Below are 25,518 nucleotides of genomic sequence, written 5' to 3'. Positions count from 1 at the left end.
ATGTGGCTCAATGGTTAAGTGAGCCTGGATTCAATCCTTGGTTATGCGGGGTAGGGAGGGGAGGAGTGGTGTCTGAGTTACTAAATATGTAATGTAGGGTATTTTAAAATTTAAATTTTACTTTTTTGATATTTAGTTATTTAGAATACCAAATCTTTCAAGTTCAGAATCTATTAAAAAAAAAAAAGAATTTGGTTTTCTTTATTATAAACGTTAACATGTCTATACTAAAGTCAATTCCAGTAAAAAAACTCTGCTTGCTAAACAGTATTTGGATCACAGAAAAAATCATTAGCTAAGGACATTTATGAAAGAAGGTCAAGAAACACAGGATCCATTTCTCAGCACCAATGACAGTAATTCCTCCCTAAAAAAAAAAAAAAAAAAAAAGAAAATCACAACTAAACATTTTATTTTTCCAATTAGTAAGACTGATGCTGCCATAGACTGTGTGTCTCAATACTTTCTAAGGAATGGGCTTAAAATTCTAAAACAAAAAAAGTTCAATTCCTTATTCCAAAGTTTAAGGTATCTACAATTCTAACTTAATTTTGCTAAAAGAATTATGGAAGTTTATTTAGATGTTAAAAATTGCCTAATTGGTAAAAATCTTTTCAGTTTCTCTGTTAGATTTTGATCTCTTAGAGAAATTTCCCTGACCTTTAGGAAATCTATGAAGCAGGCTGGTGGTTCTTTCTATAAGCAAGTAGTAAAGTTCCAGGGGGCTTCTCTGAGCACATCTGTGCCCTGCATACACAGCCCCTCTGGCAGGAGCTCCTAGTGTGACAACATAACAGCCTCATGTAGAAAGTGTACAGATTCAAGCTGAAAAGGCATTTATGGCCTCACATAGATGATTCTTGGGCTCGAATTTCACAAAAGCAAGGGAAATAAGTTTCAGCCCTAACTAAGTAGGAAACTGCTTTGCCATTAGTATTAGCCTTTTTTTTTTTTTTTTTAAGAGAGAGAGAGAGAGAGAATGAGAGAGAATTTTTTAACATATATTTTTTTAGTTTTTCGGTGGACACAATATCTTTATTTTATTTTTATGTGGTGCTGAGGATCAAACCCAGCGCCCCGTGCAGGCCAGGCGAGCACGCTACGGCTTGAGCTATATCCCCAGCCCAAGTATTAGCCTTTTTAACTCATTACTATTTAAGATTTCAAAGACTGAAATCTTGGAACAATATTTATTTATTCATGGTACAGGGGATCGAACCCAGGGCCTCATACATGCTAGGCAAGCACTTTAATACTAAGCCACATCTCCAACCACTCCAATAATATTTAAATGGTCCTTTGTGTTTGTTTATGCTTATCAGAAAATGCACCACACTGTTAATACTAAAAAGATCTTTCATAAAGCATATTGATATTCCTGTTGATAAACCACTTTGATCAGAAACATGTTGTTTATAAAATGCAGTTATACAAAATATCATTTTATTTGCTAATAGTCACTGTATCATCCATGTCTAAAATAGTATCTAAGAGAATATAAGTATTTAAAAATGACTTTAGAGGGCTGCGGATATAGCTAAGTTGGTAGAGTGCGTTCCTTGTGTGCACAACACCCTGGGTTCAATCCCCAGCACCACACACACATACAAACACACACATACACACACAAAAAAAACCCCAACAACTTAAAAATGACTTTAAATGTCAGTTTGCTTAGTATCATTACTAAATAAAAATGTTTAACTTATAAATAAGCAAAAATTAAATCTTTAAAATGTTAATAATAGCCCATGTTCATTCACAAATTGTCACACACACACTTTTTTTTTTTTTTTTTTTTAAATCCTAGGGACTGAACAAAAGACAAGAAAGAACATGCCAAGGTGATAGAATCATTTACTGCTATGCAGTGGGGTTATTTTCTGTACTCTGCAAATTTTCTTTTGTTACTTTAGTAACCAAGTGAAAAATATATCAAATGAAAAATACACCTTTTTAAAAAATTAAAGAAAATCAAATGATACTTTATTATTATTTTTTGCTATACAATAGTATGCTATATGATATGCTATTTGCTTTATTTTTATTGTAGTTATCCTAGTAAGTGAGAAAGAATAGTTAAAATGGAAGCAGCCAGTTAAGTTTTATCAAACCCAAGAAAAGGTAAGGTTTGAGAAAAAGAGAGTGGCTAATTACCAAATGCTGCTGTGAAGAATAATAACTGTAAAAGGTAATAATGCCATTATTACTGACACCGTGAGAACAGTTTTATTGGTACACTGGGAGTGGAAGCCAGATTATTAAAGTAATCACAACCAACTTCATAAAACCTAGCTAAGGGGCTGGCTCAGTGGTAGAGCACTTGCCTTGCAAGAGTGAGGCACTGGGTTTGATCCCAGCACCACATAAAAACAAATAAAGGTGGGCTAGGGTTGTGGCTTGTGGTAGAGCACTTGCTTAGCACATGTGAGGCCCTGGGTTCGATTCTCAACACAAAAGGAAGGAAGGAAGGAAGGTGGGTATTATGTCCATTTACAACTAAAAACATTAAAAAAAAAAAAAAAAAACAAATAAAGGCATTGAGTCCATACACAACTAAAAAAATATATTAAAAAAAAAATAGCTTAGCTGAGAAGAAAGTGAATCAGAAGACAGAATCTTAAATAACACACATCGTTGTAGTCACACTTCCCAAGACACTGAGCTCAAGATACTTTTGGAGATGTTCAACCAAAAGTTCATGAACCAAGCAGATCATCCTAAGCTTATAAAAAATGATTCCAGAAAACAGAAAGTGACTCCAAACTCATTTGGGGGATTTGCATGATTTTGGAACAATATAAAGTAGGCAAGGAAAATTAAAGATGAATTCTACTTATGAAGGTAGATATAAAAATAAAAAACTGGCTCTAATTAATTAATTAATTAATTTTTGTGGTACTGGGGATTGAACTCAGAGCCTCACTTGTGCCAGGTAAGTGTTCTACCACTGAACTATAACCCCAGTCCCTGAAAAGTGAATTTTATTTTACTTATTTATTTTTCAGTACTGATACCTAATTCAGAGGCACTTTACTACTAAGCCACATCCCCATTCCATTTTTTTCTTTTTCTTTTTAGTTGTTGTTGGACCTTTATTTTATTTATTTATATGTGGTGCTGAGGGTCGAACCCAGTGCCTCACACATTAGAAAGCACATAACCCCACTGCCCCAATCCTTTTTATTTATTTGTTTGTTTGTTTAGAGAAAGGGTCTCACTAAGTTGCTAAGGCTGGCCTTGAACTTGTGATCTTCCTGTCTCAGCCTCCCAAGTTGCTGGGATTACAGGTGTATGCCACTATGCCTGGCTGAAGAATGAATTTTACAAGTACATCATTGTTTAGTAAGATTTATTCTAGAATGAAATATTCTGATATATTATGAAAAATAAAAATCACATGCTCTTCCTTAAAAATGCAAAAAACAAACGACTCTCACCCAAGGCTCCCAAACTCAAAAACAACAATACATTATAATCAACTGATAACTATATACATAGAAAAATTAAACAGAATCTAAATATCCATTAGAACTAGACAAATTCAACAAAGATTGCATTTTAAAATAAATCTACTGAGGTGGGATTTCTGGCTTGGCAGAGTGAGTAGGTTGGCATACCCTGCCCCCCAAAAATGAAACCCTATAAAACTGGATAAAATTATCAAAATCTGCCATTACAGGCTCTGGAAATCAACCCAAAACTGAAAACTGCTGAACTTTGTGTAAGAACAGAGACAATCTGTGGTATTCCTGCCTAGGGCAGTTCTCCTGTCTGTTCTATATGGAAACAGTCCTACCAGAATAAAGCTGGCAAAGAACTAGCAGGTTCATTGCCAAGAGGGACTGACTTGATTTGAAGCAGAGGGTGAAAACTCATTTCAAGTGAAATAATGAGGAGTACACCAGAAAAGGCAGTGGCTCTACTGGACTAGGGCTGTGGTCCCAGTTGGGGTGAACATCTGACCAACAGCTGGATTTAACACAAATCCAGGGAAATAAAAGCCATGTTTTCCACAAGACCCTAACTGACAGGAAGGCCACTTGTACCTGCAAGGGAGAAATGAGGGAACACAGCACAAAGTAAAGGCAGTAAAAATAAAACTACCTAAACTTGGAATGCAGTCCTCAACTAATAAATGGACCCATGAGTGAAAGAGGGCAAAGGCCTAGTGCACTGTTTGTGAGTGTTAAAAGTACAGTTTGGGACCAGTCTCTGGCTGACTGCCAAGCAATGAAGCATAGGGGAAACCATGGGAATGAATACAAAGCTCCAAAATAAAAACAATAAAAAAAGAGCAAAGATACTAGTGGCTGCACACTGCAGGATAAAGAGACTCTGAAAAATTAGCCTGGATAAGCAATAAAGTAACCAACTAAACAAAAACAACCTCAGGAAGGGGTGGGAAATACAGATATTCTAAAACATGTTATCTCAGCCTGGCATGGTGATGCATGCTTGTAATACTAGTGACCTGGGAGGCTGAGGCAAGAAGATCAAAAGTTTGAGGCCAGCCTCAACAACAAAGCAAAACCCTAAACAACTTAGTCTCAAAGAAAAAACTGAAAAGGCTAATAGTAACCAACTAAACAAAAACAACCTCAGGAAGGGGTGGGAAATATAGATATTCAGTGGCTCAGTGGTTAAGCACCCCAGGGTTAAATCCCCAGTATCAAAAAATTAAAATAAAATTATCTCAAATATCCCCCCCTTTTTTTAAAATAAGAGCTATGCCAAGAAACAGTAAACTGTTATCCATACTCAGAGAATAAAGAAGTTAATAAAAATTGATATCTGTAATTGATATATTTGTTCTAAGGCACATAAAATATTGTAAACTGCCACATTAAGTACATATGAAGATAAATATTCAGGCTTTAGTCATTATTCACTGTGATGCTGACAACTCTAACTTCTAATTGCATGACAAAGAGTTAAACATAAACAATTATATAATCAAAACTTATTATGCTCAAAATGTCAACATCTGACAATACCCTCTAATTCAAGTCACTGGAAATGGGTATTATGAAAATAGCATACTTTACGTAAAAAATATGATGGATGAACCCAGTAGTAGCTACCATTCACAGAATAGCTCTTCTGTGGCAGGAGCTTTGTATAGTATCTCTAGTTTTCACAAAATCCTGTAAGGTTGGTAACATTTTCATTTTACAGAGCAGGAAACTGAATCTTGAGAAGTTAGGCATAATAGCCAGAAGAATTTCTCAGGCTCAACTAAACATTCACACTCAGAAGACTAATCTACATAGAAAGATATAGGACAAAAATTATAGCCTGCCAGAAGGTAGCTCCAGGTATTCATTTTTTGTAGGAACATTCTCTGCAGCAGTCTACACAGTAGCTCACACAGCTACCTAGAGTTATTTTTTGCACCCCAGCCCCATTTCCCCTGCCCCAGGTGAGGTTCAGGTCCAAGAAAATGAGACTCACATTAGTGGGTTTGGAAGTCATTCTAGTTTAATAGCCTCTTCTCCCACAGGGCCCAAAATCTCTTATAACAATGCTATAGGTATAGATTGCAGGTCTCTGCAAGGGACACACTGTTACCAGAGTCAATGTCCTCAGGCAAACTCAATGATATGGTCTTTTAAATATTTACAGTTTTCCCATTAGATACAGTTTACTCAACAGGCATGATTTTTATCAAGCAATGTTGCCTAGTAACATTTTTGACAAAGAACATATACAAAGCCTTTTCAGCAAACATTTTCAACAGGGGCAATGGGTCAAAAATTGGAGGGGCAAAAGAACCTTATATGTAACAAAGATCTGTGGTCCTCCAAAGGGTCATGGTTCATAAGCAGATACATGATCTATCTGTGGTACCAACATTTCAAATGGGGTGATGATAATTAGGGGAAAAGTTCTTAAGCTCTTTAGGGAGCAATAATATGCTTGGATAACAGATTTAAAACATTAACAAATAGCCAAATTACCAGGCAGAAAGGAAAAGGTTTTTTTAAACCTTTACTCATATTACTTGGTCAACACTACACAACTAGTAAGAAACTTACATTCAGGTTTTCATGATTATAAAGCCTGAGCATTTTCCAATGTATCTTATGCCTCAATCAAGAGCTTTAAACTTAGTAGAGGACCTAAATTCTATGTTTAAATTTATTTAAACTTTTCCTAGGTAAGAAATTCGATGTATCATAAGAGAGACTTGAACTCTTCTCTTCCAGACATATACACAGGCACCAGTTCAGCCAAGAAAAGCAGATTTAAGAGGTTTTCCAGAGCTATGATTGAGCTGTAGAAATTTCTTTACAGGTTCCCATTTCATGCCACCCAAACTTTGATCTGTACTTAAGTGGTATGACTAGACCTAAAGCTAAATTAAATTAAATTAATTTTGCTCAATACAATTTTATGGTATCATTATGGATAATATCGTAAATTAACTACTGCTTCTTATAAAGTATTTCAATTACTTCTAATTATTGAATGTTTTCTTTTTTTAATATATGTTTTTTCAGTTGTCAATGGACCTTTATTTATTTATTTTTATGTGGTGCCGAGAATGAAACTCAGTGCCTTACACATGCTAGGCAAGTGCTCTACCTCTGAGCCACTCCCAGGCCTTTGAATGTTTTATTTCTTAACATTTCAGTTGCTTTCAGTGATCCCATCTTGATTATACATGTAGACAAATAGTTTCACATACATTTATTTATATCCTTCAAATAAATTCCTAAGATATAATTACTGAAGCAAAGAATATGGTTTATTTTTATTTAATGTTTTAACTGATATGTAAAAACAAAAAATTGTACATATTTATGGGATACCCTGTGATGTTTTACTAAATGTATACATCATGTAATTTTTAAAATCAAGGTAAAAATATCTATCTCCTAAAACATTTATCACTTCTTCATGATGAAAACTTTCAAAATCCTTTCTTCTAGCTTTTTGAAATGGTCATCCTACTATGCAAGAGCACACCAAAACTTCTTCCTGTCTAATGATAACACAATATCTGTTGACCAAACCACTCCCCGTTCCATTCCCTCTGTTCCCCTCAGAAAAATAGGATCCATTTTAAGGCATGTGACATACAGTACCAACAGCGCCCCCGAAATGCTGTATCAATTTATACTCTCAACAACAGAATATGAATGTTTTAACAAATTTTTTTTTAAAGAGAGAGTGGGGGGTGAGCGGGGGAGGGAGGGAGGGAGGGAGAGGGAGAGGGAGGGAGAGGGAGAGGGAGAGGGAGAGGGAGAGGGAGAGGGAGAGGGAGAGGGAGAGGGAGGGAGAGAGAGAGAGAGAGAGAGAGAGAGAGAGAATTTTTTGATATTTATTTTTTAGGTATCGGCGGATACAACATCTTTCTTTGTATGTGGTGCTGAGAATCGAACCCGGGTCGCACGCATGCCAGGCGAGCTCGCTACCACTTGAGCCACATCCCCAGCCCCATATTAACAAATTTTTTTTAAATCTTTAATCCAGCTTTTATTTTTTTTTATTGGTTATTCAAAACATTACAAAGATTGCAGAATCACATTGGGTACACATCCACATTTTTACATAATGCCATAATAGTAACTGTTGTATTCTGCTACCTTTCCTATCCTCTACTATCCCCCCTCCCCTCCCCTCCCATCTTCTCTCTCTACCCCATCTACTGTAATTTATTTCTCTCCTTATTTTTTTCCCATTCCCCTCACAACCTCTTATATGTAATTTTGTATAACAATGAGGGTCTCCTTCCATTTCCATGCAATTTCCTTTTTCTCTCCCTTTCCCTCCGACCTCATGACTCTGTTTAATGTTAATCTTTTCCTCCTGTTCTTCCTCCCTGCTCTGTTCTTAGTTGCTCTCATTATATCAAAGAAGACATTTGGCATTTGTTTTTTAGGGATTGGCTAGCTTCACTTAGCATAATCTGCTCTAATGCCATCCATTTCCCTGCAAATTCCATGATTTTGTCATTTCTTAGTGCTGCGTAGTACTCCATTGTGTATAAATGCCACATTTTTTTATCCATTCATCTATTGAGGGGCATCAGGATTGGTTCCACAGTCTAGCTATTGTGAACTGTGCTGCTATGAACATCGACGTGGCAGTATCCCTGTAGTACGCTCTTTTAAGGTCTTCAGGGAATAGTCCGAGAAGGGCAATAGCTGGGTCAAATGGTGGTTCCATTCCCAGCTTTCCCAGGAATCTCCATACTGCTTTCCATATTGGCCACACCAATTTGCAGTCCCACCAGCAATGTACAAGAGTACCCTTTTTCCCACATACTCGCCAGCACTTGTTGTTGTTTGACTTCATAATGGCTGCCAATCTTACTGGAGTGAGATGGTATTAACAAATTTTTAACTTAGCTTTTTAATAGAATTGATACTAACATTATCATAATTTCCATTTCTTTGATTCTTGGGATAGCAGATTTTCAGTCATTAGTTTTTAAAAATTGTTTTTTATTGAGATGTCCCATTTATCACTTCTTCATTTTAGTATCTTAAGTTGTACAACTACTGCCAGTATCTAATTTCAGAATGTTCTATCATCCCCAAAAGAAAACTCACACCCATTAGGTAGTGACTGTTATTTCCCCTTCCCCGAAGCTCCTGGCAATCACTAATCTACTTTCTCACTTTATAAATTAGCCCACTCTGAACATTTCATATACATAAAATGAGGCAACATGTGACCTTTTGTACCCGGTTGCTTTTATTTAACCTTGTGATTTTAATGTCATCTATCTTTCAGCATAAATCAGTACTGCATTCCATTTTATGGCTAAGTAATATCAAATTATATGGATGTAACACATTTTGTTTATCAGTTAATGAATATTTTGGTTGTTTCTACTTTTTTGGAGGTGTGGTATTAGGGATTGAACCCAAGGGCGCTTTACCACTGAACTTCATCCCTGGCCCTTTTTATTTTTGAGACAGGGTCTTGCTAAGTTGCTGAGGCTGGCCTCAAACTTGCAATTCTCCTATCTCAACCTCCTGAGACGCTGGGATTACAGGTGTGTGCCATCTTCATCTTGTCATCAACATTGTTGTTCTATTTTAATTCTATCCATTCTAGTGTGCTGGGAGCCATCAGCCAAGTAGGTATGACAATTTCCTTGCCAGCGTACCCCCATGTTTCTTTAGTGGAAGGACTCATGGAAATAGGACATTTTGCAGGACATTGCATGTAAGGTGACCTTGCTCAAGGACCAGGGCGGATCCGTGTTTAGGGTGTTCCCCCTTTAGAATAGGGCGGTTTAGCATAATAGGAGATTAGGGTGTTCCCCCTTTAGAATAGGGCATATCCTGCTGCTGAGTTCCTCTTGAGTTCTTAGGGTCAGACAATATATTTCAGGAGACAGAAGCCCAGGAGTAGGGGATTTGGGCAGAGTGTGGATTTGGGCAGAGAACGTGGATTCCCCCAGAACGTGTTTGTAGAATAAAGAATAAAGAATTGCTGTTTGAATCTACAAGCTGTGTGGAGACTCGTGATTTGTGCCCAGCCAGAGACTGCGGCACTAGTGAGTGTGAAGTGGTATTTCATTATAGTTGGTTTGCCTTTTCCTAATGACTAATGTTGTTAAACATCTTTTCATATCTTTTTTGGGAAAAAAAATCTATTGAAATTCTTTGTCCATTTTAACAACTGGGTCATCCTTTCATTGTTTAGTTGTAAGGCTCTGTTATATATTCTGACATTAGACTCTTATCAGATAAGAGTAATTTTCTAATAGTTTTTTCTGTTATGTGGATTTTCTTTTCCCTTTCTTTACAGAGCTTTGATGCACCAAAGTTTTTAATTCTATAAACTGTTTATTTCTTCTTTGTTTGGTTGAGCTTTTGGTGATATCTGAGAAAGTACATTCTAAGATCACATGGACTTACACTTTATTGAATTTTATAGTTTTAACATTACATTTAGGTCTTTCATCTTGAATTAATTTTTATGTATGGTATGAGATAAAGGTCTAATTTCTGTTGAAAGAATATCCTTTCCCTCATTAAATGCCTCTGTTAAAAATCAACCTGCCATTGATATATAATCATTAGTCTTTTGAATTTTTTTTTAAACCTGAATTTGTAGCTTTTCTTTGTTTTGGAATATTTTAATTTTTCTTATTGACTTATAGGAATATTTTAATTCCCACATTAACATGTGGTTTATCAGACTGAGAACAAACATAGTGGATGTACAGAATCTCTTTGTTGTTGTCCACCAAAATCTGTTCTTTCTTTCTTCCTGGTACTGGTGGGACTGCATTTCCTAGCCTCCCTTGCTGTCAGGTACAGCATTCTATCTAAGTTCTCCAATACAATGTGAGCAGAGTAATATATGCCACTTTCCAGACTAGATCTTCAGAGAATAGATATTTGTTTATCTTTTCCTCTGTCAACTGGCTAGAACCCAAATAAGTCAGTGACCAAGATTTAGTCAGGGTAGTGATGAGGGAAAGTGGAAGAGCCACTCTGCTATCTGGGTTCTTGAATAGCTTCAGGAGGAAGAACCTAATCATATGAACTGCTAATCACCTAAGCTACTGCATGAAAAATAATGAATATCTATGGTGTGTGAGCCACTGCAGTTTGCATCTCCATGTTTTAGCTGATCCTAATTAAAAGAGAAGTAGTATCTTGCAGTAGGATGTTGCTGTAACAAAAAACTAACATAGAAGACATCTGCTAAGCGGCAGAATAGCAAGTGGTACACAGGTGCAAAAAAGATTGAGAAACTAGTAATACTTGTTATACCATGGCAAAACATCTGTCACAGTGTTGTCTATGATAACAGGGAAAAATAAAAAGGGATATAGAGTGGCACGATAGGCCAGGTTTCTCAACCTTGGAACTTTAACTTGGATGTACTTATTGTAATGCTTAGCCCTTACTTCAGTATATGTTAGATGTTGTTGTTACTATTGTGACACATTTTTATGATTCGGGATGTCAAATCTATTACCATTTTCCCATATATTCTACCCTTTGCTAGAATTCTTAAAAATCTCATCCCCACACCAAGACCAAGTAAACATTCATGCATGTTTTTCTCTATTAAATTTATCTTCAACAATCTTATCACTTACTTTAGCCTGGTATGATAAAAAGACGAACATTTTTCTTTTTCTATAGAGTCTTGACATAATTTCTTTCATAATCCGTTATTATTCCAGTGATTTGAAATCTACCTTTTCACAGTCTCTAATAAATTCTTTTTAAAAAGGTTTTAAATTTTTTATTATTGCATTATAGTTACAATATTGGGATTCATATAAATTCTATATCTTACAGCAGTTGATCATGTTTGCTGTGGAAATGAGGTGAGAGTTCAGAACAGCAGATAAAGGTCTTATTTTCATAAAGCTGAGGGAAAACACTAGCTGATAAGAATACTAAAAGCCACAGGCTTCTTTCACTTAAACAATAAGTTTTCAGGGTCCACATGTTGTTGATATTCTCAATATGTACACTTTAGAGCATTTTTATTTCAGGCAAGAACCAAAAAAATCCCCAAAGCTTTCCATTATGTCTATATGAAGACAAAGATAGGAAGGAAGAGCAACCATGAGTCTATTGCTGGAAACTCCCCATGAACTGTCAACTTGTACTGGTTTTACTTGGTCACTCAAATGAGGCAACTCTCTCTTCTCTATTTTAATGCCAGAAATAAATATTTACATATATATATATATATATATATAAACTCACTGAGGGAAAATACTAATCTAATATTAGCCTTTAGCACTTTTAGGGCAAAAATAATTCTATATTTTTTTGTTTAATTCTGTTCACCTTACACTATTTTGGTAAGAAAATTTGGTTAATATACATAAGAGCTTTTTGATATAAATAAGGCATGAAGTTATGTTGATTAAGAAGATGGTGGAAGATGAGGGAAGGTAGAAAGAGAAATGAATAAAGAATCTCTACTATGCAGGAGGCACTTACACATATTTACAACTCATGAGAAGGATGTCATTAGCCGCATTTCCACGGATGAATACATGGTTTCACAGATTAAGAAGCATAATAAAGCACTGGAAGCCCATTCCTTTCTTCTAATTTTTTTGAAATGTACAGTACAGTCTTGTTATCTATAGTCACCCTCCCGTGCAACAGCACCAGAAATTCTTAACTCTTATCTAACTACAGTTTTGTGCCCAGGCAACAACTTTCCCCAACCCTGTCCCCTTCTCCAGCCTCTGATAACCTCCACTGTACTATCAACTTCTATGAAATCAACTCTTAGATTCCACATCAGTGAGATCATATGGTACTTGACTGTCAAGAGCCTACTATTTGTCACATTATCCTAGGTGCTAGAAATACTGTGCAGAGAGAAAAAGACAAAAAGTCCTCCTCTGCATATTATGTCAGAGGTTGCCATAATGTAATAAACACAGTGAAGGGATAAAGCATGAAGATAAGATGCTATCTTATACTGATTAGTCAGGGGAGATCTTACTAATAAAGTCACATCTGAGAAATGGAGCTGAGTGGAGTAAGGGAGAAGTGGTATCTGAAAGAAGAGCTTGCTTAAGAAAACAGCAAGTTCAAAGGTCCTGAAGTGAGAGGCACTTGGTGTGAAATAGTCAGAAAGCCAATATTGAATTACACTGAAACAAAGAGTGGTTGACAACATAGGACCCCATAAAATTTTTAATTTTAAACTGAAGAGAAGAGAAGCTATTAGCAGGTTTTGAGCAAAGGAGTGACAAAATCTAGTTTAGGTTTTAAAATGATCACTTTGGCTATTGTGGAAGGAATACATATTGAAGGAAGGGGTGGAAGCAGAGAATCAAAGAGAAGACTTTAAGTATTTGCAGATGTAATAATGGTGGCTTGAATTAAAATAGCGGTAGTGGAGGTGAGGGAAAAATGGTTCTACTTAAAAGAATTACCAATGGTATAATGTGGAGTTTGGAGGGGGGCAGCAGGATGATTTCTAGCCTAAGCAACTGCGAAGATATAGCTGCCTCTATTAAGAAAACAATAAGACGAGCAAGTTTGTGAAGAGAAAATCAAAGGTTGAATAGGTGACCAGTGGTCAGGAGAGGACTGACACAGAAACAGCAAATAAGTCAATGTATTTAGGTTGTGGAAGTCAAGTTTCTCACTGTTCAACATAGCATCTATATACAAACAGAAAGGCAGGGAGGTAAAACAGGTGTGAAGGCACATTCCTGAAATTCCAGTTACTTGGGAGACTGAGGCAGGAGGATCACAAGTTCAAGGCCAACTTGGGCAATTTAGGGAGACCATGTTTCAAAACAAAAATAAGAAAGGGCTGGGAATGTAGCTCAGTGGCAGAACACTTGCCGAGCATGCACAAGGCCCTGGGAAGAAAGGGAAGGAGGGAGGCAGGAAAGGATCTTAAAAGTACAGGATTTGAACTGGACAGCTCAATGTAAATTGAGCACACAAAAACATACACATACATGGACAGATATAAAAACAGATACAGCTGTATGTGTGTGCAAAAGACAGGAAAAAACAAAGTGCTTTTCCTAGTCTCCCTTACCAGTCAGTATTATTAACACTTCTGACATTAGATATGTATGTGACAATCCTCCAACAGACACCTGCTGAGGATACTCTAATTCAATTCCATTCTGACACTGCCCTTCTGGACAGCATCGATGTCACATGTTAAGACCTCAGTCCTACAAGAGTACTGCCCACTTTCAAATGCCAATCGCAAATCCCAGGTTGTGACTTGTATTTTTGATCAAACACACAAAAATTTGTAACAGTTTCGTGGAACCCTCCTTGGGTTTGATTAGTTTGCTATAGTGGCTCACGGAACTTGGGGAAATACTTTTACATACATTTATGCATTTATTAGAACAGTTATTACAAAAGATACAGATGAATAGCTAGATGAAAGAGATGTATATGATGAAGTGTGGGAGAAGGGGTAGAACTTCCATGTCCTTTCTAGGCACACCACCTGCCAGGAACATCCATGTGTTCACCTATCCAGAAGCTCCCTGAACTCTCTCCTTTTTTTTCTTTCTTGTGTGTGTGTGTGTGTGTTGCTGGGGACTGAACCCAGGGCCTCATGCATGTGAGGCAAGCACTCTACCAACTGAGCTACACCCCCACTCCTCCTTTGGATTTTTATAGAGGCTTCATTATATAGGCAAGATTGATTACATCATTAGCCACTGGTGACCAAATCATCTTTAGCTCCTCTCCCCTCCAGGGAAGTTGGGCTAGAAGTTCCAACTTTCTAATTATGGTCAGTTCCCTGGGCAACCATCTCCTATCCTGAGGCCATCCAGGAGCCCACCAAGAATGGTCTCATTGGAACAAATGATGCTCCCATTACCTAAGAAAAAGATTTAGAAGTTCTGTGTCAGGAACTGGGGAAAAAGACCAAATACAAGAATAAAAGATTGTGCTAGTGCCCTTGTCTCAAGGGTTTTAAACACCTGGGTGGCATGTGTGCAGAGATCAAATATATATATTATATCATAACATCACAGTGTGTACATAAATAATTTCCCAGAAATGGTACAAGAAAAGTACACAATAAGTCTGGAACATTTAGACCAGAAAGAAAGAATGAAGGGAACACAGTAAAGGACAGGAGTCAGCTTAAAGAGATTCCTGTTGGTTGTGTATGGGACACTATGAACATAAATATAAATAATAAGACCAACAAATTTCAATCCATGAAAGAAAATAGAAATCCATGAACACAATGATTAAGAAATGAATGAATACATGAAGGGATGAGAGGGGGAAAATAAGAAACTTCTCCCTTATAGTAGAGTTTCAACTAAAAATTGTAGAAGGAATGATGAAAAATAGAAAATTACTATTTGGTAACCATCATAAAAGTGGTTGAGTTCAGGAGGGTTCACTTAAGCATGCTAGGGCTGGTAGGTGGAGGTCTGATGAGGAATACAATTGGCATAGTTTCCTCACAAAATATTATTTCTTGGTCTGTTTGGATTGTGTAACCAATATCATTAACTAGAAGATTTATAGACAACAGAAATTTACTTCTCACCTTACTGGATGCTGGGAAGTCCAAGATGGAGGCATCAGCAGACTCAGTGTCTAGTGAGGGTCCACTCCCAGGTTCACAGACAACACCTTTTCATTGTGTCCTCACATGGTAGAAAGAGCAAGGGGTTCTCTCTCTCAGGCCTTACAAAGGCATGAAAGCCACCAGAAGGCTGTGCCCTCATGACTTACTCACCTCCCCAAGACTACCTTCGAATACCATTACATATGTATTTTTGGGAAACACATTCAGAAATAACATGATTACATAGGAAAAAAGATGATTTTACAGTGGAAGAAAACACAGCAGATACCAAATTGACTAGGTGATCAAGAGTAACATCACCAGGAATGAGACAGGTGATTATATCATTCATACACCTCTAGATATGGTATACTGAGAAGACACAGCATCTTTTCTGAGATATTTTTGCCAAGAATGCATGGCCTGAGAGGCACCCAACAGAATTGGAGGCTGTATACTTTAAAACTGTCAAAGTTATGAAAGACAGGATAAAAACTAAAAAACTTAAAAAAAAAAAAACCTCTTCCAAATCGAAGGAATCTAAAGAGATATGCAATTGAATTAACCAGAAAGAGATATTTTTGAACATTTGGTAGAATTTGGATTTGATATGTAAACTGGATGATATTTATATAATGATGCTGATTTCCTAATGTGGATGGTTAGGTAGAATAGCCTTGTTTGGAGGCAATAACATCTAGAGTATTTAGAGATGATGAGGCATCAAGTCTGCAATTTGCTCTCAGACAGCACATGCCTGTAATCCCAGTGACTTGAGAGGCAGAGGCAGGAGGATCACAAGTTCAAGGCCAACTTCAGAAATTTAACAAGACCCTGTCTTGTCTCAAAATACAAAATAAAAAGGGCTGGGGATGTATTTCAGTGGTATAGGGGCCTGGCATTCAATCCCCAGTAATGCCCCCCCCCCCCAAAAAAAAATCAATATAAAACAAAACTCCCACCATTCAGAGAATGGTCTCTTAAATCTTCCATGTTTTATGTATAATCACTTAAAAGTGATAAAATTTAAGTAAAACTATCTTCAACCAAATCTCCCTAAGGAATAAATTTTTTAGTTGATTTTAAAAAAGCAATTCAGAATCTTATTTTTATAAAAGAACATTCTAGCCTACTGAAACAACTAGCCTGGATGCCATCTATGAAAGTAAGAGTACTGGAAAGTAAGAGTCCAGTTATTTTTCTGCTTCAGCACTTCTACAGGATATGATGCAGGCTCATAGTAACCCTTTGCATGTATGTACATGAGTTGTGAATCTTTCTACTATTAGAAGATGGGAGGCTCCAGCCACTTGAGATTCATAGGCCTAACTAGTCTGTAAAATTCTATCACTACTCTTCACTTATTTTTGAAATCTTAATCTTATTTTAATTGTTATTCTTCCATTTCATATATTCTACAGTCTTTATACATCAGAGAGATGCAGCACATTCTGAGATTAACAATCAAGACTGTTAATTTAGATTTGCTCCCACGGTCACAGTCAGGGGCACACTAAACATGGGCTTGCTTGCAATAAACTGCACATAGCCATTTCAAAGAAACTGCTCCCAGTAACTTTCTGTGTTTCCTGAAAGGAGCAATCCAAGTCAGTCCCTGTTTCAACTGAGATCTACAGATTATGTAAATCGCATGATGATCAACAGAAGCTAAGACCAGATTGCTAATGGGGCTGGCCTGGGAATCTCAGAATAATTCTTGGCCCAGTATACTAACAAGCTGCCATTAATTTATTACAACAGGCACATAAACTAAAATCAATTTGCCATCCCTATTCCTTTAAAGCTGCAAAGATTTCCAATAAAAATATTATCCCCCATTCTGTAACCACCAAAAAAGTTCTGTCCTGATAATATTGGGGTAGGTGTGGGAGAAGAGCATAATATAAAGAAGAGGATAATAAAGAATCCCTGCTTTTGAAATATACTCTGATAATAAGAATTCCCAAGTTATATGAAGGCCAATCAGAAACATAGGGGTCAAAGCAGAGTAAAGTGTGCTTAGGGAGGGAGGTGCAAGCACTTCTGTCATCATTTTTTCCTACCTTCGATCTAAAGCACTTTTGGCTGGTCGCACAGTGGATACAAGATGACCTAGGAATGGGGAGGTACTACACACATAAAGAAGGTATCTTAGCACTGCTCACTTGGTGCTTCTCATCTTCAATACAATAACTTTGGACCCTTTTTTTCTTCTTTAATGTCCAGTTTAAATACAAAGCTTCTGCCTTTCCAATTCTTAGCTGCTCTATGGGTATATCATATCTAGGTGTTTCCAGTCATTTTGAACTGTGCATTTAGTCCTGTTTTAAGTTCAGGAAGTATGTGTAGTTGAGAAATAAACACTGAACTGAATATTAAGTGACTTGAGGATAGCAATATTCTCTGCTCTCTATTTACCCAAATCTTTCCAGCAAGTTACTAAGTAAGCTACCCTAAACAAAATGCAAAGTTGATATCTCTAAATATGCTGTTGTTTTTGTTTAATCATATGTTAAGAGAATTACAAGCAGTCAAATATATCTTATGGTATTATGCAACTCAGTTTATAAATTGCAAGTGGTACTAAGGTAAGAGCATGTCACTTAACACTTTGTCCTCTGCATTTCAATTCAATGTGTAAATACTAAGCTCTCTGCAATAAGAGGCTGATTCTGTTCCATCTCTAAAAGCATCTAAAGCATTTAGGTAGTCCTTAACAAGTACTATTATTGAAACATTCAATCAGATCTTCAATTTTAGTGTTAGTAGTTTCTTCCAGCTGAAGACAGTAATAACATTATTTAGTATATGGCAGAAGTTACCCAAGGTGAGAACAAGGGGCAGTTGGGAGAATTTGCAAGATCAGAATTATTTTCATAATAATACTAAGACATCATCTGCATTTTCCACTTTCATCCTCTCACAAGCACACAGTGGAGTTTTACAGAGGTTAGAAAATAGATGAGGACACAGACACTCTGACAGCTAGTGAAATCTGTACCTAGGCATTCTTGTGTCTAAAAGATTTCTCAATTTAAATGTCAAACACAGTAAGTATCATTAAGCAAACCCACATCTATAAAAGTTCTTTGGGTTCTCAATGATTTTTAGGAGTATAAAGAGGACTGAGACAAAAAAACAAAAAACAAAAAAACTTAATAATCACTGGTATAGGCTGTTGACAGTCAATGAAAAATTGGGAAAATGTACAGAATATATTTTATATAAGTTAAGTGATGACTCTATTTATACTTTGAGATTTTCTTCCTTCAATCATTGTCAAATAAGGACATAAACTTTAAGGTTTTCCCCTTACTTTTTTTAGTAAAAATGTGCCTTACATAAAAATGACAGAGATAACATGACTTCCTATCAACTTCTGGAAAAGATGATTGAACAAATACCTTCACAATGTAAAAAGGTAGAGGTAATCATCAGGAGTCATCATAGATTAAATAAAAGTCAAAAAAAAATGAGACCATAATGGACCCTATCTATCTATCTATCTATCTATCTATCTTTGTGCTGGGGCCTAAACTCAGGGGCACTTAACCACTGAGCCACATCCATAATTCCACAATTATTTTTAACTTTTATTTTGAGACAGGGTCTTGCTAAGTTGCTGGGGGTCTCATGGAGTTGCTGAGGCTGGCCTTGAACTTGCAATCCTTCAGCCTCAGCCTCCAGAGTCTCTAATATGACAAGTGTGTGCATTATGCCTGGCTTCATTTATTTTTTAAATATTTAAAGTTACTAGACTGTAGATCTGCCAAAGAAATGAAATATCCTCATTCATCAGGCATTAGTGGAAATGACCCTGGAAAAAATGTAGTACTGCAAAGTGGTTAGAAGAAAGTACATGGGAGGTAGGCTGGTGTAATCCATGGTTCAGCTGTGTCACTGCCTGCCTGCCTGTGTAACCTGGGCAAGATACTTATCTTTTTTTGTTTCAATTACTTCTTTGATAAAAATAGGGATAATGATAATAGTATCTATTCACAGAAAATTGGTAGGTTAATGAAAGTAAATAGTTTAGATGAGCACCTGACATATACAGAGTGATCCATGTGTACTTTTTATTAAGTCTGTCTTTGTTTAACTGGTATATCTTAAATATTCAAAAGAGTACCAGGTACTAGTAGACTCTCAACGAATTTTCTGAATTCATAAATGTCTAAGCACCTTATAATAATAATATGATAATAATAACTTTTACATTTATTGTGTGCTTACTGTATACCGGGTCGAGGTAAAAATGCTTACTATACTTTACCTCCCTGAATACTCCCAAAGCAACTAGGATACTTACTAGCAGCTTCATATTATATACTAGTTATCTGAGGCTTTCAGAAGGGAAATAATTTGCCTATGTTCACAAAACTATTTAAGTGATAAAATCAGGAATCAAACAAAACTTGCCTTGCTTTAAAACTTTTCTTCTTTAGGCAGTATGTTATATTTGATTGTGAACAAGATTTAACAGAAATTGGATTAGATGAAAACTCTGTACTGTTGATATGTTTCACCACAAATAGATTTCATGCATTAATATACTTAACAGATACATATGTTGGTACTATGCTAAGCTCAAGCAATACAGCTGTGAGCAGAAAACACATAATTTTGTTTTTAAGAATTTGTAGCATACTAAGGGCAGGAGGTAAAACAAAAAAAAATATAATCAAGTATACAATTAAAGTTAAGAAAAGTATTAAAAAACGATGCTAGGAGAATATAAAATAGAGGAATGTAATATAGTTTGAGGAAGGCTTTCCTACAGAAATAGGTTAGAACTATGTGTGAACCCTAAGACTTAAGAAAGTGTGCCTAGTGTATGTAAGACCCTGGGTTAGATTCCCAGCACTACAGGAAAATGCAGGAGTTAAGAAAGTGAATGTGAATGACAGTAGAATGAATTGAACATTATTACCCTATGTGCACATATGATTACATGACCTAATGTAATTACATGACCTGATATAGATGTGTGACTCTACATCATGCACAACAGACGAATGAGAAGTTATACTCCATTTACGTATGATGCATCAAAATGCATTATAATGTTATGTATGACTAATTAGAACAAATAAAAGTTAATTAAAAAAAGTGAATGTGATAGTGAGGAGGCACTGGTATAGGAAGGAGATTGGTATGGTTGAGAAACTAAAGAGAATCACTCATTGAAGGGTAAAGAGTAAAGGGAGAGATCTGAGATGAGAATAAAGAGTCAGACAGGTAATAGTTAATAAGTGAAAATAATCCAAATGTTAACCAACTAATGAATGGGTAAATAAAACATGATATATCATTATTCAATCATAAAAAGGAATAAATAGTAATACATGCTACAATATGAACTCTTGGGTTCAATTCCCATTACCAAAAAATACGTGTGTGTGTGTGTGTGTGTGTGTGTATGTATAAAGAACTGAAAATTGGAACTCAAAATATGTATTCCATGTTCATACAGCATTTTTCACAATAGCTAAAAGGCAGAAGGAACGCACATTTATCAGTGGATAAATAAACAACATATAGTATGTAAATACAATGGAATATTATTTGGCCTTATAAAATAATGAAATTCTGACATATACTACAACATGGATGAACCTTGAAAACATTACGCTAAGTGAAATAAGCCAGACACAAAAGGATAAATCATAATTCTACTTATATGAGATACTTAGAGTAGTCAGATTCACACAAAAAAACAGTGAATATGATGAGATATCATTCTTGGGATTGTGTTATCATAAATGGCAAGAAAAAAGAGATTATCTGGGTAGGTTTAACATAATCACACCCTAGCCCTTTAAGAGCAGAGAGTTTTCTCTAGCTGGTAGTAACACAGGAAGCAAGAGATTCAAAATGGGAATGCATAAAATGGATTTGACATACCATTGCATTTTATTGTATGTTAACTATACTTCTCCAAAACAGATTTTTTAAAAACAAGTTAATTTCTTCAAAGTTCTTACTCTTGTCACCCTATATATTACTCTTTTTGATGGATACAATACCTTTAATTATTTTTATGCCGTGCTAAGGATTGAACCCAGTGCCTCACATGTGCTAGGCAAGTGCTCTGCCACTGAACTACAACTCCAGCTCTATATGCTTCTCTTAAATAGTTCTATGAATGCTCAGCTTCAGTATCCCTCACTCACTGTTGATTCTCCAGCAAAGATACTCAACTCAGAGTCAAGCTACAATGTCTAAGCCCGTTGTGATGAACTGGCCACTGCAGGGTATAGATTACTAGGTTCTAATTTACATTTTTGAAAGATTAATTGGTAAATTCTAGAATGAAGATCATCTAGATAAAACTTAAAATTTACAAGAAATTTGTTAGTTGGAATATCCTTTTTTAGAACATTTGTTTCCAAACTATATTTCAAGGAACTGTAGTATTCAGCACAACACCTCAGGAACCACAGAAAGAAGTAAGGGAAGTGGCACAGGCAGGTGAGAAGAGTGGGAAACACACACAAAGAGGAACACGCTCTCAAGTTTTACAACCAAATAGCTTTCCCCTTCATCTGCTTTATGTATAAAGATTCCATATAGGAGTCTGAAAATATTTGACTCCTAAAAATATTTTAAAACAACTGTTTTTGAAGTTTGATAAGACTGGCAAAAGACTCTCTTTGTGTCACAGGGAGCCAAGCATAATATGATCAATATAGCAGGAAAAGGATCTACTGTGTCATATTCCATAAGCCCCTGGAGAGCTGCTCCAGAGAATCATAACCTTCTTATTTGTGGCTCACTGATGGCATGGATCCTATCCAATTCATTTTTGTATCATCAAGCGCCTATCACCAAGTAAAAACTCAAATGCAGAGTTGAGTGGTTACTACACAGAAACCTAAAATATATATTATCTGGCCCTTTATAGAAAATGTTTTCCAACTTCTGTTCTATTATAAGGTATAAATAAAGGTCTAGAGTACAAGTGAAAATGGAATTACTCCTGAAATAACAGAATGTAATTATAGCTGTAGTTATCAAGAAAAATGGTCAGTAGGGTTGATAGTGGACAGAGAAGTCACAATGGAAGAAAAACAAGTAAAAACTAAGCTCCAGAGTACTGTTGTCCAGTAGCGCTCTGAGACAATGAAAATACATCTGCACAGTCCAATATGGTAGTCACTAGCCACATGGGTTTCTGAACACTTAAACTATAGCTACTGTGACAATAAAAAGAATTTTAAAATTTATTCTTTTTTTCAGATTTTATATATTTATTCAGGAGACTCAAGTGTAGAATGAAGTTCTTTTGGCACCATGAAATCCAATGTTTCAAAATTTTTCCTCAGCAATTCTGTTTATTATAACTTTTATAATCCTGAAGAGATTTTCTTATCAGAAGTTTTTTCATGCATTCAGGTATTTTGCATAATGATTGATTATAAAGGTTGCAATGGAGTAGTAGCTATGATCATAGCCCTCCTATCATCTACAAACAATAGAAATTTTCTTTTCTATATAGGCAGCTATGAAATTATCAGGGAGTAAATGTCCATCTAGAAGAAACTGGTCATTTTCCCTTGTCCAACTGAGAACCTGGACAGGACTTCACAAGATGGGTTGCATCATATTCCTTTCCTTTATTTTGATCTGTTCCCAAATATTTACTAAAGGTTTTTGTGCTCCATGGACACAGCACTGGGTTGCAAACTGGAGCAAATGCTGACACAGTTTTGTATTTTCCGGGATTTTTCAAAGGACAAATTAGAGCTCCTTGACCTCCCATAAAGTGGCCAGAAATAGACATCCACTGGGGGTCTACTGAAAAACTGGTATTTATGAGTTGGGAAGCTTCTTCGTTACCTAAGAGTACATTCTGTAGTTACTTTTCCAAGAATCTTCAGTGATATTCACATAAAACCCAGGCAACAGTGCGGACACCCCAGCTCTCCATCTTCTCCTTTAGTATTACAGCTATGAGGGCTGGTATCTGGGAGCAAATGATAAGGCTGTGTTCTGAGGCAGCCTGATAATAACTAGATTTTGATTTAAAATTGTTCTGTGCAAATTAAACCAGGCAACCAATGTAGTACAGGGCACTTTCCACTTTTCTGCCTTTGGTGGTAAGTAGACAGAAAATTTCATTTTGCAGTTCAGATCAACACTGTCATGTTCAAAATGTTCTGCAATACCCCAAAGCACTTGTTGCTGGAAATCTGTTTCAACGCCATTCTTCTCCTATTCAACTACTACTTGCTGTGTGTGTGTGTGTGTGTGTGTGTGTGTGTGTGTGTGTCTGTATGTCTGTCTGCAGCAAAGGGCAGACGATCCTCTGGTAGTGATAGCTGTAGAGATGGCAGGACTGAAGAGGCAAATGCCAAGAGACAGTAGGGCCTCAAAACAGCCACCTGGCTCGTCCACACTTGGGCCTGCCCCCTCAACCTAAACCCACGGCTTCGCCCTCCTTGGGCCCAAAATTTATTCATTTTTAACTAACTTACATAGTCACAATGTACCTAAGGACTGCCATATTGGACATTACAGTTTCTAAGCCCTGATCATCACCTGATCCCTAGGATGGGGTGATTACTGGTGGAAACCATGGGGAGAGGGGGGGAGGAAATGAACTGCTTCTAATTTAGAAAAGTTTCTGCCACAGATGGATAAAGCATAATAAATATGGATAATGTTAAGGACAAGATTGCAGGCATATTTAAGAACTGTATAGTATTAGCAGAAACTGGGCAAATGATTATTCTCCCTAAGAAAAGGGACTTAAGTTTGAAATCTGGGGACTTCAATGCTTATTCATTAAGTGAAAAAGTATTACTAGATGAAAGAGAAGTATACCAGCTAGAGATGGCAGAGATACCAGAAAAGCCAGAACTCAAAATAAAAAAGATGAGAGCTATACAATCTAAATATGAATGAGGAAGACTTTTTGGAATAATTAATGCTTAGCTAGAAAAGCCAGAAAAGGGACTTGAACACCAATAATATTTTTCTCTTTATTGACTACTCCCCCCAAAAAGAGTCTGCAAAAGATACGCCAAATTATCATATTTTCTAGATATTATATGTCAGATAAAGTTTTTAATTACTTTGCCCAATTATCAACTAGTCCAGACATGTTTAACTTTCAATGAGAACAAAAAACATTTGTCTAGAAATAAGCTCCCAATATTATTAAGCTTTTAAAGTCTTTCATTAGATTGACTAATGCTATCTTTTCTACTCTGATGTACTGTGCCTTATTTTTCTTCATCCAAACCACAAAGAAAATACTGTATGAACTCTTAAAAAGAAAAATATTTTACAAGATCATGTTATTCAAAAGAACATTTAAGGAACAACTATCTCATTTTCCAGCAGCCAGTTAAGTTGCTCTCTATAGATCTGATTAAACTGGTTATCTCAGGTCCACGGTTTAGCAATAGATTTTTAGTTTGAAGATTAAAAAAAAAAAAAAAAAAAAAAAAACACTAGCCTGACAATATACAGACACAGAGCAATATATATTTAGTATTTGTTCTAATCAATACTTGCTTAAGGAATAAAAAGTATGCCTTGGGGAAGCTGTCCAAATATTTATATTTCGATAGAGACATGATCATCATTTTAAGAATTATTAGAACAGGAGAGAATGTGCAATGTTCAACAAATAATTTTATACTATAATTCTCTCAGAATTCATGATATTCACTATATACTACTATATTCACTATATACTACTGCTTATTATATTATTTTTTACTAACAAGGAATGGTATGGTAGTAAGAAAACACCAAAGTGTCCAGGAAAGAACACCGAGACCTTAAGTCCTGGCTATAATATAATAACTGGATGTTACTGAGTCTCTGAGGTTGATCTGTTAAATAAGTTTAATAAATAAATTTATTAGGAAATTAGTATAAAAACTAAATAAATAATGGTTTTTAAAGCACTTGTAGTATCTTATAATGCAAGGCACCTAAATAGTTGCTCCATTCTCACTCCCAAGCACTGAAGTCTCTTTTACACTCTCCTTCCCATAAACAAAACAAACAAAAGAAAACCAAGAGTTATCTAAAATATACTAGAATTTCTTTTATTTATTTTGCATACTGGGGATCAAACCCATGGTACTCTACCACTAAACCATATCCCCAGCCCTTTTATTTTGATGCAGGGTCTAAATTGCCAAGACTGGCCTCAAACTTGGCAACCCTTCTGCCTCAGCCTCCTAAGTCACTGAGATTCAGGCATGTGCCACAAGGCCCAGCTAGAACTTCTGTTATTTAAAAAAATAATGTAACTTGTATACCACGCTTCAAAATGAACAAAAACACTTTCATCATCTCATGGCTCCTTATGGAAGCCAAAGAAAAAGACAATGCTCCATTTAACAAAAAAAGAAAAAAGAAGTCCAAAGAAACAGCATCATGTAAAGAATTAGTGACACCAGCCCTTCTATTAGACTTGCCAGATTTGAATTCAAGCTTTATTTAATTTCTTCATTTACAAAGTAAATG

At 36.0% G+C, this 25,518-nt stretch overlaps 1 protein-coding gene and 1 pseudogene across 2 annotated transcripts in view; both read right to left on the bottom strand.

Annotated features, from left to right (window-relative positions):
* Positions 1-25,518, bottom strand: part of Fchsd2 (FCH and double SH3 domains 2) — a 241,908-nt gene that overhangs the window by 91,074 nt on the left and 125,316 nt on the right. The window lies entirely within an intron of this gene.
* On the bottom strand, positions 22,414-23,240 carry LOC143391311 (S-formylglutathione hydrolase pseudogene; annotated as a pseudogene).

The sequence above is a fragment of the Callospermophilus lateralis genome, chromosome 2, assembly GCF_048772815.1.
Source record: "Callospermophilus lateralis isolate mCalLat2 chromosome 2, mCalLat2.hap1, whole genome shotgun sequence".
Classification (NCBI taxonomy): Eukaryota; Metazoa; Chordata; class Mammalia; order Rodentia; family Sciuridae; genus Callospermophilus; species Callospermophilus lateralis.
Note: the sequence above shows the minus strand (reverse complement) of the source record. Positions and strands in the feature narration are given on the sequence as shown.